This window comes from Cottoperca gobio, chromosome 2 (genome assembly GCF_900634415.1).
Source record: "Cottoperca gobio chromosome 2, fCotGob3.1, whole genome shotgun sequence".
Taxonomy (NCBI): Eukaryota; Metazoa; Chordata; class Actinopteri; order Perciformes; family Bovichtidae; genus Cottoperca; species Cottoperca gobio.
Window position 1 is genome coordinate 11,733,274 of NC_041356.1, and position 14,659 is coordinate 11,747,932.

Consider the following 14,659-nt stretch of genomic DNA (forward strand, 5'->3'; position numbering starts at 1 on the left):
ACATTTGTCACTAAGTTTATTGTAGAGGAAGCATCATATAAATTGTGTGACATGTCCGATAAATGCTGGACATTAATTGGGTCTGGACTGGAGCGCTGGACGGGGACATTTGTAGCTTTTCTTTCTCCATTTGACTGAACACTTTCCCACAAGAGGCAAATCTGCAGTGACATTTCCTGGCCCCGTTATTCCTGATTATTCCATATAGGCTCCAAACACAGTGAAGCAGTGTGTGTGTGTGTGTGTGTGTGTGTGTGTGTGTGTGTGTGTGTGTGTGTGTGTGTGTGTGAGAAACATCGAGGCTGTGATTCAGCTGCTCAGACGAGGCTTTTATTTGCTTTCTTCACAACAGTTTTTTAATCTCTGTCCCCACAGGTTATTTATCTAGATCAGATTTCATTTATTGATTTCAAACAATCAATAGCAGACAAGCATTTTGTTCCACACTAAATAGCACAAGAGCAAAACAGTGGAGCTGGAGATTTCCAATATATATATATATGTGCATTTGCAGTATTCATACTTAAAAAGACAAAATAGAATAATAACACACATTTGGAGCTTGACAGCCTGTTTAGCTGTGGCCACCTGTTTTGTAAAGGGGGAGTGAGAGGGAGAAAAACAGTGTTGGCTTTTGTACCAAATGCATTGATAAAATAATATTAGCAAAGCAAATATAATTTCCACACCCTTAAAGCTGACACGAGAAGGCCAGCGCTGGCAGAGTGTGTGTTTCTATCTCCCTTTCATGCAGGAGAATGTACATTTAAAGACATATTTAATATAATTCTAGTTTTAAAATATGATTTCGTTTTTCTTCCATAACAACTAGCTCTGTCTGATGACCCCCCCCCCCCCTTTCCCTCCCCTCCTCACCCCCAATCCTCCCCCCTGGGAATGCAGAGGCTTATTGAGGCTTGGCCACTCTCCTCTCTGTCTCTCTGCCTGTCTCTCTGTCCTCTTCCTGCCTGGCTCTGTGGAGGGATGGCAGGGTGTGTGTGTGTGTGTGTGTGTGTGTGTGTGTGTGTGACGGCCGGCAGGACTTTGATTCCTCCAGCAGTAACTAACAAAACGCCTCGAATGCACCAAAAAATGCACACACACACACACACACACACACAGTTTTCTACATTTTTTAGCAGATGGAGGGCGGATGCTCGCTCTTCCTTCCCTTAACTAACAAATCACATGAATATACACAAATATCAAATCTCTACAATTACAGCTAATTTCTCTAAAACGGCTTTTGCATGTGCTGCTGTGTGAGCGAGCATGTTTCCATGGAAATTATAATTTGCGTGCCACCTGTAAATATTTTTGTTTTAAAAATGGCTAAATGTTTAACATGCGGTTTTAGTTTTTATGTTTTATTTATGACGTATATATAAATATATATATATATATTTTCAGTTATTGCATCCTCACAGACAGAATTATTTTTCTGCTTTTTCAAAATGGAAGCATTTCAGCATTTGTGCCAATTAGTATTAATGAGGCATTTGCTCACTAAGTTGTCGAACCAATGACATTCTCATCCAGATGACTGTTGGCCTTCAGGGTTGGAGGTGCTACAGTAGCTTTACTCACTCACTGCCCAGCCTGTCATGTGGTATTTAACCACAGTTCATGACTTACCCCCCCCCTCATCCAAACCTCCTGCACGCTGTGAATCCTCTGTCTCGCAGCTGATGGACTCTGAAATGCCAGCTATATTTAAAAAAGCAACAAAACCTGAGAAATTACATTTTTTTCTCCTCCTGCTCCCCCCGCTGTGACGCGGCGATGAACACTCCTCTCCTCTCCTGGTGTGAAACTTGATCTCAGCAGCGTGAAGTGTTTGAGAGTTTGGCCCTCGCCAGGTGTTGCTTGTCACATCCAGCTGTGAGCGCCCAACAGAAAAGCACTCGCACACCTGTCCTTATTTTCTTATTACTCAACCAGCGCGAGCATCAAAAACAGAACCTTTTGAGTAAGAGCTTTGTAATCGTGTTGTTTTGGATTTGGCTGCGACGCAGACGCTTCGCATCAAACTGTGGAGGAAATACAGATGTTGCATTCTTTGTGCTTCTGCTGGATCCTGCGTCACTCACTCTGAAACATTTCTATCCCTCCGTACCCCAGACGACATTTCGTTGTCGGGACATACCCTCGGAAATGCACTGATTACATAATCTGAAGCAGCAGAAGAAGAAGCAGAAAGACGAGGCCAACCCAACCCCTCCCCCCCCCCCCCCCCCCCCCCCCCCCTCTCTGGCTGCTGGAGTTTGATATTATAGTCTGAATGTGCTTATTAAGGCTATCACAGATTCACGCTGAAAGTGGAGAAAAATAGGGGAAAGGGTGTGTGTGTGTGTGTGTGTGTGTGTGTGTGTGTGTGTGTGTGTGTGTGTGTGTGTGTGTGTGTGTGTGGGAGGGGGGGGGGGGTAGCCTTGCTTTCAGCCTTAGACAATGCCAGATTTCTGCCAGTCTAAACAATTTGTCCATCTCTATTATTCCTCTGTCTTTTTAAAGTTGTATTCGTAGCTAACACAGTAGAGAATAGGGAGGGAGGGGGGGGGGGGGGGTAAGACAAGGTGCTCCCTTTCTTCCTCTTCTTTTTCGCCTTCTTCCCCCCCCCCCCCCCCTCTTTCCTGCCTTGTCCCATCTACCAACCTCCCTCCCTCCCCCCTTCTTCCTCAAGGTAGGGGCAGCTTTTTTTTTTTTCAATCGTCACTGAGTAAAGGGGGGGGTTAAGAAGAAGAAAAAAAAAAGAGGGGAGGAGGAGGGCAGGTTTCGCAGGGCGCTCGCGGACAATTGATTGTCAGTGGTAATGTGTTTCATTTACATGTTTATACCGTCAATAGTGGCGGGGGGTTGTCCACCGCGCCATTCACTGCTGCCATTCCCATACGGGTTGGCAATTGTGTGCAGCCGCCAAAGCAGACACCTTGCACTCCTGATGGCTTTTTTTCTGCAGCAAGAAGCTGAGAAAAGTGTTCTGCTGTGCATTCATGTTGAGGGAAAGAAGGGATTATTTTGTTTAAGCAAGTGAAATAATTACTGTGAGATATTACAGGGGCCGGCAGGAGTCAGGCTGCAGCAGGGGGGGGGGCCTCTCAGCGTCGTGGTGCACAGACCCGCAGATAGCCGGGGATGAATCTGACTGGAGTATTTTTGTAACGTCGGCCTTGTGGTTGAATCAAAATAGACACATTCCAATTACCCTATGTAAAACGGAGAGCAGATTTCCCTCAATGCGGGCTAATAAGGAGGCATATTTGTCCTGTCACAACTACACTTTGCACTTTGGCGTGCTGCGTGAGGCTTTATTATTTTACCGAGCGTACGGTAGCTTTTTTGCATCACTTGATTTTTTTTTTTCTTCCTCTCCCTCGGCTGCAGTCGTCACGAGCTAAATATATCCATCTGCTCAAAGTGTGTGAGTCAAGTGTATATAGCCAAGCACATAAAAATGAATGGACTTCCCTTACGAGATCATTGTGATCTCAAGCATAGCGTTGGTATATAGGAGCGAAAGGATGTTCCCTTCGGGTAACAGTCATTTCTGAAAGGAAAGGCTTTTTTTTTCCCGGGATCAGTTTGTCAAAGGCCCCGCAGTATTTACAGTTATTATAATTCACGTGATTTTATTTTATTTTATTGTGTGTGTCACAGAGAGACAGAGATACAGTCGTCGCAGTGTGATATCTTCGGCTTTCAAGCTGATATGTTATTCAACAAATCCTCTAATATGTGCTTTCCACAAGGAATTAAATCAGGAATGTAGCTCAGCAACAGCAGCTCCACACACACAACAGCAACACACATGCACAGTTCTTTTTCTTTTACGCTTTGATAAGGCAGATAAAAGCAAATAGCATGGCTTGTGGCTGTACACCCCCCCGACACACACACACACACACACACACACACACACACACACACACACACACACAGAAAAAAAAAAAAAGAAAACTAATGATCATCTCAACTCCATCCTGGACACTGGACAGAAAACTTTCATCCCTCCTCCTCTTCCCAGAAAATAGCCAAAAAACATTTTTGACACATTTTCTCCCCTTTTTTTTTTATTATTCCGTTTTTGTTTTTTTTTCGTTCTTCCTTCCTCGACCGCCCTGCTTGTGTGAAGATATTTTTCGCCTGGCGGCCAGAGAACACACACTTGCAGAGGCACCGCGAGCCCGGACCCCTGACACCGCGGGTCTTTGGAATGCCTTAGGTACGATTTCACTTTCGCTCACATCAATGCTGACCTGAATGCCTTTCATATCTGATCCGCCGTGTCTCTCCTGGTAAACATCCCCCGGGGGGAGAACAAAGAAAGGAGCTCCTCTTCTTCTTCTTCTCCCTCTTAATCACAATTCAGCCCCTTTCGCCGCCAGCAGCAGGGCTACACATTTGCATTCAGCATCAGAAAAGGGCCTGAGATGAAAAGGGGGGCGAAAAAAAAGGGGGGCGAAAAAAAAAAGGAGAGCAAAAGAGGAGAGGAGGAAAAAAAAGAAGAGGAAGGGAAAAAATAGGGAGAGAGGCAGAAAAGGGTGGGTGGGTGTTGGAGAGAAATAACTAGGGTGTTTGTGGTTGTTTGTTGCTCGTCCCCTGGTTACAAGCCTTTTATAGCCTCCCTACTCTAGCAGGGACCCCGGCCCCTCCTGACAGACAGATAGTGTTACGAGATGGCATGCCCACACTATTCGTGGCCACTCACACTTAAGAAGAAGAAGAAGAAAACAATTCTGGCTGCGACCGATTGGATTGTGCTTAAAGAAGGCGCTGAGAGCAGGTGTCTCCACGCTGTGTGTTTGGCAGCAAGGTGCTTCCAAAACTTCTTTGTAGCTTTTAATGTCAGAAAATTGAATTTGCCAGGACATTGTTGTCGTGCTCTTTGAGTTGTGTTTGTGGGAAGAGCAGGTGCTTTCGTGTTGGACGTGAATTCTTTACCACGACGCCATCATTAAAAAAAAAACACAACGTCCTTATGTAAACACACACAATACCTTTTGTTTGCTATATCAAAATGATTAGCAAGACATCTTTATCGTGCACTTCCCAGGCTGGATGTATGCAAATCTTAAGCAAAGATGGGGAGATGGAAGCGGGGGGGGGGGGGGGTACCTCGGCTCTTTAAATGGCATCATGTGATATGGATTCCAGTTTTCTTTATTCCCCTTCTCTTTCTTTTCCTCGCCCAGAACTTTTTTTTCTTTTTGGTTAAGAAGAAGGATTATCGGTACACCTTCCCTCCCTCCTCCTCCGGGCCAAGCTGCGCAGGATTTAGGCAGATTTACTTCAGCAAACACCTTTGGACACTGGGGGAAAGTAGGAGTCTGTTTGCAAAAGGGGCCTTTTGTTCCGAGAGGTTCTGGATAATGCCTTACCAGGCAGCCATGATATTAACCCGTGCTTTGGAGAAATCGGGTGGAGGTGGTGGTGTTTAGGGAGGGGGGTTAACTCTTTGTATGACAACTCTTTGCTGCTTGTACATCCCCTCTGTGGCCATGCCTCCTTCTCTTCCCTTTAAGCTTCTTGTGCTTGGTGTTGTTTTGGTAACTCAAAATTCCTGTTGTTTTTGTGACGGGACATATTGGTTTGGAAAAGCAAAGCTGCAGAAGTTACAGTGTATTTGGGGTGATGCACACTCACACACACACACACACACACACACAGCCACTGCCAAGAACGATGAAAGCGAGAGCGGTGGCTGGGATCCGTTGCCTGACTAACACCGAGGCATGAATCAGCCAATCGTGAGCCAACTCTGCCCCTGTGACTTCCCTTTATGTTTAAACGGCAATAATGATGCGTCGTCCAAAACAATGTGGTGACACAGGCAGCGACGTGGCATTCCCTGCATGCGTTTGACCTTAATCTTTTGCATTTATTTTTTTAATGCATCATAAAAATGGTATGTAGCCAGTGCTTAAGTCACAGTTTTTACTGCATGGCAGCTGAACTGTTGCTGAACTTGGTCAGGGTTGTGTCTGCTTCTCGACACCATAGCGAGTTCCCTGCTGCAGATATTAAAGTCGTGAGTCAAATTGTAATAACAAGGAAGGAAGAGTGTAGTCTGTTGCTGCATGTTGGAGGCAGGGAGCTGTCTCGGTGACACGCCGATTGTCAGAAGTCCGCTTGGACATCGTGTGAAAGCAGCAGAGATGGAGAGTGATGGAGCAAAGGTGACAGACTTAAAGGTGTTTCTGGGGCTGGCGTTCTGCCTGTCAGGCTCCGTCCCACCTCCCTCCATCCCTTCTTCTTCTCACGATTTGACAGGTCGTATCAACTCGTGCACGCCTGTTCTGCAACGCACTAGTCTAAGTAAAGTAGCAGAGCAGTCAGACGTCTTTCTCCTGCTTCCCTGACTTTATTTCATGCCTTCTTGATTGTTTTCTCTCCTTTTCTTCCTGAGTCTCATCCCCTTGTTTTCTCTTTTCACTCCTTGTGATTCTGACAAAAAGCAAACACAGAAATTGAAACTTCAGTGGTCCGGCAAATAATTGCATGCATTTGGACTTTTCATTTACGTGTGTACACTCTTTACCCTAAGCCGGCATGTTTTATGCATTGCGTAGGAGGAAAATGCATTTTGAAATATCATGCCTCATTTGAGTCTTTCTCAAGTGAAAAAGCAAAGTCTTTATTTGGCCCATCCGTTCCGTCTCGTCCTGCTGTTTGCACTCATTCAGTTGTTGCGCCGCGCCTCGGCTGTGATTTTCGACATTTTCCACGCGTCGACTTTTTCCCATTTGCGAGGGAGTCTGGGCGCGACAGACGACAGGTTGCTGAGCAGGTGTAAACTAACATTCAGATTTCATAATCAAATGGCAGGGGGGCAAAAACAACTTTAAAAACACCTTCTTCTTTCTCTCCGAACAATGGTGTACGAGGAGTTTGCATGGCAACTGTTCCAACAAATCAAGTGTAGTTTTAATCCAAGTTGCAGATTCACCTTTAGGAAGCGTCCTTAGACATTTATGCTTTTTGCAGGAATCTGTTCTCTGTATAAATCCTGTATTATTGTTCATGTTCTCTGTCAAGTGCTTTTAACAAACAGGATTGTATCTTAATAGAGCAACAAAGGAACAGATATAGATTAAATCACAAGAACAAACAGCACAGCTGGTTCCAGCTTGTGTGTGAATGTATTTCTGCTCCGTGTGTGTGTGTGCGTGTGTGTGTGTGAGACTTATCACTGCTGTCAACCGTAAAGCAGGGCGCAGCTTCATGACGTTTCTGAGGGAAAGGAGACAAAAAATAAAGTAATCACCTCAATTGCCCATTAAAATGATTTCCCCCATTCCTTCCTTTCTGCGGCAGCTGCTGCAGACATGACACCTTTGTGCAAACAAGTTTTGAAAGCAGCCTCCAGTTTTCTGCTCTGATGTCGGCGTCGCTGATCTGCAAGCACCGCTTGTTGCCACATGTGCACACACACACACATTTAGGGAAACACACACACACACACACACACACACACACACACACACACACACACACACACACTCTTTGATGTATGTTTGATTGTCGGTTGGAAGAGCTCTTCTGGCAAGGTCATGGCCACGTGGAACAATCAATAACAGATCACCAGATTGAGGCATGGTGACATCTGGAGATCTTTTTTCCACACACGACTCAGCCCACTCTGCAGCCCACCGTCGCACCTTTAATTCAGGATAATAGAACATGCTATTTGATCAGGGCTCGCTCTCTTACGGCACTTCATTATTCAGAAGGTGTCCCGCTTCTCTGCTACCTAAGTGCGCCCCTCTTGTTACCTTTTTCTTTTTTTTAACGAGGACTTGTCTGCTTTCGTTTGTGCTTCGGTTTCCCCCCGTCTCTCGTGGAAGTAAATTCAGATGTGTTATCTCAATTTAATTGCAGCCGATTGCCGAGCGAGATTAAGACGAAATTAGGTCATTTTGCGGTTGCACAAATTTCACTCACTTCCACGCTTTCATCTCGGGGTTGATCAAGCACCTTCTTAACCGGAGGTTGCAGCGAAAAGAGGGAACGGTCAGAAATTACACTCTGGCCTCGTTGTTATTCAAACATACATTTAACCTTTGGCAAGAGTGAGTCAAGGAGAACTGAGGGGGGGGGGGGGGAGCACATCTTCCCCTTTAAATGTCATCTGTGGTGCAGTCATTGGACATGTGTAGCAAAGTCGACCCTGTTAAAAACTCTGAGAGGTGAATCCACGTGTTAATGGGTTCTGACTGGAGAGGGAGCCCCCTCTCCTGAACGCCTCGTGTCCCGTCGCTGTCAAACGCGAATGTCAAACAAACACCTCCTCAGGTAGCGGGGGGATAATCACACCGACAGGCCTGTCCTCAGCCTTTCTGACATGCAGGACGAACGGGGGCTGAGGCTGCAGCGGAGAGGAGCTGGATGGGATTTCAGGCTGGAGTTTGGGTCTGGATTCAGGGGCGAGGTGGTCAAGCAGGAGGTCAAAGATTTAGGGGATGTGTGTTTAATACGTCACAGCAAATGACTGGAGGTTGGAGTCTGACAGGGCCGAGCACTTTGTGGTTGGAGTTATGGTTTTGTGACAAGGCAAGAATCCAGGATTTGGTTTTGGTTTGGACAAACCACTGAAGCAGAACTTCGGGATAGATGCTGTGTGATTATCATTATCTGTTTTTAAGTCATGATGAGGTGATAAAACTGAGGTTTGTGTGGTTGTGGTTGTAGTTCGCTATTGACGCCTCTCGTTTATTTGGCCTTAAAATGAGACATGCGAGCCAAGTTATGACTGAATTTGGTTATGGCTCCTATTCAAGCTGGATTGCTGGAGCAACAGCCTGGCTGCAGAGGGGATGGGTACTTCCTGACCTAGAAACCGACGACGAAGATTAGGTCATTTATGGAGAGTCGAGCTCAGAGTTGGCCGTGCGCCTGATCATTGCTTTAAGTCAAAGCTTTACGACTCGTGGGCTTGAGGTTTAAATGTTTAGCATGTTCTTAAGGATTTTGGTTGTGTCCTCATTAACCTCTCTGAGGATTGGTTTAAAGACAAACATCAGACCTTTCTTTGTATTTCTGGATTGTAAAACTTCTGTAGCATCAATAAAGTTCTAGTTTATTAACCAGAAGTTTACCGTCAACTTCATTCTTGGACCTTTCTGTCCATTTTTGCGTCCCTCCAGTCCATTTCCCCCAACTCCACTTCCATCCATCCATCCCAGCAGCCAGCCAGTCAGTCATCTAAGCAGTCAGCCCACTCTAATTACTTCTCCCCCACCCAAGGGAAGCTACTTCCTTATCGCCTGGCCGTCTTGCTCCGGCATTCCTGAGATAAATTCTCCACCACTTTGTTATTCTTACTACTTAGGGGTATTGGAATTAGCATGTCCATCAAAGCAGACCTTGTACTCTGCCTTTTTTCTCACACCCCCCCCCCCCTTACGACCTTATCAGTGGTCATACATTACAGCCAGGCATGGGACGTGCCCATGGGCTGCAGAGGTGAATAACGGACAGAGGTATCGAGCCATGTGTCTGGCATAAAAGACTCTGAGGGATGATCAAGCTTTGCAAATGTGCAGCTCGTGGCGCTTTACTGGAGTCTGGCCTTTTTGGAAGTGCAGATACTTCAGGGCTGCACGGTGATCCGTCATGTTGGACTTATCCCAGGTGGCTGTAGCACACGTGTCCCGTCATATTCTGTGTTTGTAGTCATCGGAAATGTTGTTTCCAAAAAGCTCTCATTTATCCAGCACCCTTTTAGCCCCTTCATACCTGTTAAAACCTCCACTTGGCAATTTCAAATGCGCACAAGCACCCCTGGGTAAATAATCAGGGCTCCATTCATCCCTGCAAACCCCACTTTTTTTTTGCAGATGTGTGGATTCGATGGAGACCGAGCCCTCGCTTCCTTCCTTCCGCTCCTCGCCGTATGTTTCCCAACATGGTTTATACCTCAACAGCAAGCAGACGCCGCCTTATAAACTGGCAATCACAGTATCCCTAATGTTATTACTTTTCATAATTAGTTACAGCAACACTTATTCCACGACTGGCGGAAAGGAGTATTCCTTAGTAATTAAGGTAATGAAATATTCATTTATGCTACCTTTTCAGCAGTCTCACAAATGAGCCAGCCATGCTTAATGTCCGCCCTGCCTCTGATTTTATTATGATGGCAGACTGGCACATCTGCAATTAGTACTTTCACTGACAGTTAGCGTTTTGCGCGCGGCAGTAAGCAGAGGGAGGTGAGGTGAAGCGGCACAGGGTGGGTGCACCCTGCTGCGATTACAAGCCCCCTCCGACACCCCGCAGACCCCACCTTCCTCCTCCAGCACCCTCTACTCCACTAACCTCGTCTCTCTTTCCCTTTTTTGTGTGTTTACCTTTATCCTTTATCTCCTCCTCCCCCGCCGTCTCCTCCCCGACGGAGAGGTTACCTTTTCCCAACGGTGTGAAATCGACTTGACATAACTGTTCATCATTTCACCCCCCCCCCCCCCCCCCCCACCTCGACTCCCCACCTCACCCCGAGGTAGTTTGCATCAAATCAGGCCCAGTCAAGCTTCAAGTGGAAATTGGCAGGCCAGAACCTGACAGTGGAGGAGAGAGAGGAGGGAGGGGGGAGTCGCAGCACTAGAAGCTTGAACTACCTCCAAGATGGTGATCGAAAGGTCAAGTTTTGGGGTTAAGTATTAAGTGACTTTTAAATCAGCGCTAATTAAACAGGAGAAGATGTTTTTTTTAGTTTTTTAGCAAGACTGAATCACATCAGTTGGAATATGAGTTATTATTATCAAGCGTTTATGGACCATCGATCTGAAAATGGCTGACACTTGCAAACAGTCACACATGTCGGCCAGACAAGTGCACTTCTGCAGACACATGTGGACACACACGATGTCACACACACACACACACATGCATCCAGATTTGTACACATACTGTATACGCAGACATACGCACGTTTGCACACGTGCAGAACCGCACATATACAAAGAAACACAAACACGCACAGCCCTATATATATCACACACAGATGTACACACACGTCACACACTTCACACACACACACACACACATGCTAATTGGCAGACAGACAGGTCACAGCAGACGCAGATGTGCCGTTTCTTTCTTTTTTCTCCTGAACCTCGCCGTGGCCCTTGGAGGGAAGCAGATAAGGACTTTGTGATGAAACTTTTAGTGAATCTCGCTGCTCCAGTTCTGTCGCCGCCACGTCACGAAGCTCAAAACGCTGCCTCCCCCCCCCCCTGCCTCCCCCTCCTCTCCTCACAGCTGCTATATATTCTTATTAAGGTTGAGTGGGAGAGGTGAGTATTGTGTTTTTATTCAGTTTCCCTTCTGATTCTCCACAAGCCCACATTTAAACAGTTTCTGCATCTTTAGCGGCCTTGGAGGATTTTGAAATCTCTTTTTCTTCAATTCCAGATCTCTCTTCTCCCTGTCACACCTTTTCTCCTCTTTACCTCTCGACACTTTCCCTCCTTCTGTCTCAATCTTTCTTTTCCCTCTCACCTCTCCCCTCTCCCCACCCTCCTATTTCCCTCCCTTTCCCCCTGTCTTATTCCTCATCTCCTCCCTCCCTGCCTGTCCTGAGCTTTGCATGTGCTCTGATGGGCTGATGGCCGTTTCGACAGGGCAGCATTGAGGTAAAACGGTGTGACGGCAGAGTTTTGTTAAGCCGAGAACAAAGGCTCAGAGATGCCGGGCCAAGCCATTGTCCTGCGCCCGTATTGGCCTTGCCACAGTTTTGCAGGATTTAATGCTCTGTTTACCTCCAGCCAATCGCCACTAATATTCAAAGAGGAGCTTCTTCCTTTTAGATGCACCTCAGGATGATTTAAGATAGATCCATAAAAGACTGCAGCTTTGCTAGTGAAGAGATTTAGAGAGGGAGAGCTGCACCTTTCACAAACACTTTCAAGTCCTTGTATTTCATTATAATATACATTACATGGAGCCTTATCTTAAATTGTGTAAATCTACAACACTTATCTTTCACAGAAACACTTTTTGCATTTTATTTTTCAAACTCTTTGGAAATCTTTGGATTATAAAATGCAAAGACTTTAGTAAAACGTCCGTCTCTCACACCTACAGTAAAGATGACCGGACCTATTTTAGACTGCAAAGCCCCCTCAGTAAGTGTCTGTCACTGTGACTGGGAGAGAGATATGAACACAGAGAGAGGGAAAGAGTGTGTGTGTGTGTGTGTGTGTGTGTGTGTGTGTGTGTGTGTGTGTGTGTGTGTGTGTGTGTGTGTGTGTGTGTGTGTGTCTGGTCCGTTGGAGTTCCCCTGCATGGTCTTTGGGCAAACTGAAAGCAGTGCTCAGTGGGATTAGAGAATGAGTGTTGCTGGGGGTGGCTGAGGGCGGAGGACAGAACACAGGAGGATTCTGGGAGTTTTTCCTGCCCTATAGCTGGCAGGCCCTCTGCAGTGTCTCCATAGGTCTTCTATAGAAGCAGCCCACTGAAAACAACACTCACTGTTTGGAAAATATGTTCAATCCTGCAGGATCCTGAAAGAACTCAAACTTGTTTTTTTATCAGTGATATTTCCAGAACCATTAAACCCTTAAAAACACTTCAGGCTCAATCTCCCAACATGCACTCTGGGAGAAAGTTGCATCTCCAAGTTAGCGTAAAGCTCTTTCCGGGCAAACGTCTCCCGTTAGCAGCTGAAGAAGCGTTTTAAAGAAATGCGGCACAGCGGTGTGTTTTTGTTTTTACGGCAACAGTCGCACTGACATTAACATAAAAGCAAAGTTCCAGAGAACAAGGGGCAATAAACACAGTCAAACGCGCCGTCATCGAACCCAATGATATTTTCACGAGCGCATAAAGATTATGAGTCCATTCCAGTAGCACCCATCTGTGCTTTCATTTGCGACTATATGCTCAGTAGTTAAATGGAGGAAAGAGAGGGGATGACTTTCATTTGGTAAAATAGTTTGTTGAGGTCAGAAGAGATAAGAAGGGTGTAATCCCCCCCCCCCCCCCCACGACAACAAGCCTAAACCTCAGGATGATTGACAGGTTGAGTTGTTTTGGGGATGAAAACAAATAAGACTTCCTGCCAAATGATTAACGGGTTAACTAAATGAAACAACTTGTCAACAGACACACTGGGTCTATCCAAACCCTTCCTGCTACTGGGTTTTTTTATTTTTTGTTTTTTTTTTGCAAAACAATTACAAAATTACAGTAGATAAAAATTGAACGGCGCCAGTATTTATGCAATCAACATAACGAAGAAACAAAACAATTTAATGTGGAAAAATCATCATTCATCTGCATTATAATTGCTTCTCTTTCACATCTACGGGGATGGTTAATTAAAATTGTGATTAAATGCGCCTGCACTGCCTCAGATGTCTTCGCTCTAAACAGGTGCTACAGAATTTAAAAGTAAAGAGAAAAAGCTAATTAGCATTGGAAATTGAGAAATTGCCTGCAAGAATCAGTGTTAATTTCAGTCACTGATGAGGTAATTTATAAAGGGGGAGCGCCGAGGAGTCTGTGCAACACGAGAGATTGCAACACAGGCTCCCCCCTGTCTCCCCCCCCCCCTGCACATCCATGCTTTCCCAGCGTGCAGGTGAAGCTGTTTGGAAAATATTGAGGCTATTTGGTATTCTGTCTTCGTTAGCGTCGCTTTCGGAGTTCATCTGTGGCCCCACAACAGCTAGACTAAATAATGATATATAAGGGCCACACACACACACACACACACACACACACACACACACACACACACACACACACACACACACAGAATGATAACTCACTTCCTCATTGACGGCCTTGCACGTTTGGTTTTGAGCAGCTAGCTCGGCACAGAAAACGACAGTTGTAAACTTTTCAATTCAAGTTAGAGAAAACACAACATCAAAATTGCGGTGCGGTGGTTTTTTTCCTATTGGACTCCGATCGGAGCGGAAACCCCGACGTTTAGGATGTTGGCCGCCGTCCTCTGTCCCACTCAGAGTTTCCAGAAGCTTCCCAGATACTGCTGATCTCGGGCGCTCATGTACGCTGCGCTTAGTAATTACCTGTCAGTGTCCATCATTAGAGTTGGCCTTGGAGAAATGTCAGGCCTGGAACAAGACAAACTGTTCCATCGTGTTCGGAACTTGGCGGCAAACTGGTCACAACTCTGAAGTCCCCCAATAACCTCGTTCATCCATATTGAAATATGTAAGTTTGCACAAGTCTACATGCGTCTGCGAATGGTTCTTCTGAGATGTATCGGCTCGTAAAGTGGTCTGCAGGGACAGAAATGTCCCCAGAAGTTAGTCTGACGTTTGACCTTTCCTGATTTGTCACCAGCGTTGATTTTGGAAGAACTTTAGTGCAGATGACACCGGACACCGGCAGCCAAAGTTTTCACAGAAATTGGCGTTTTTGAGCCACTTGGGGGGGGGGGGGGGGGTTGGACAGGTGGGAGAAAGGGCTGAGCTAGCAGGCCGTAGGTCATTAGGCTTCCATGGCGCTGGCGCTGAAGCATCGGCCGGCACGAGGTAGAAAAAAAAAACGGAAAGCCAATTTGCTGAGACATTCTCTGTCGACCTTTCATCATAACTGAGGCCTTTTTCTTTTAGATTAAGTCCAGTGAGCAGAACTCAGCCGCCTGTCAGCCCCTTAAGCCCAACACCCCCCCTCCTCTTCACTTTTTAAC

At 46.0% G+C, this 14,659-nt stretch overlaps 1 protein-coding gene across 3 annotated transcripts in view; it reads left to right on the top strand.

Annotated features, from left to right (window-relative positions):
• The window catches only part of zeb2b (zinc finger E-box binding homeobox 2b), a 77,640-nt gene that overhangs the window by 2,298 nt on the left and 60,683 nt on the right, over positions 1-14,659 (top strand). The gene's annotated exons all lie outside the window — the stretch shown is intronic.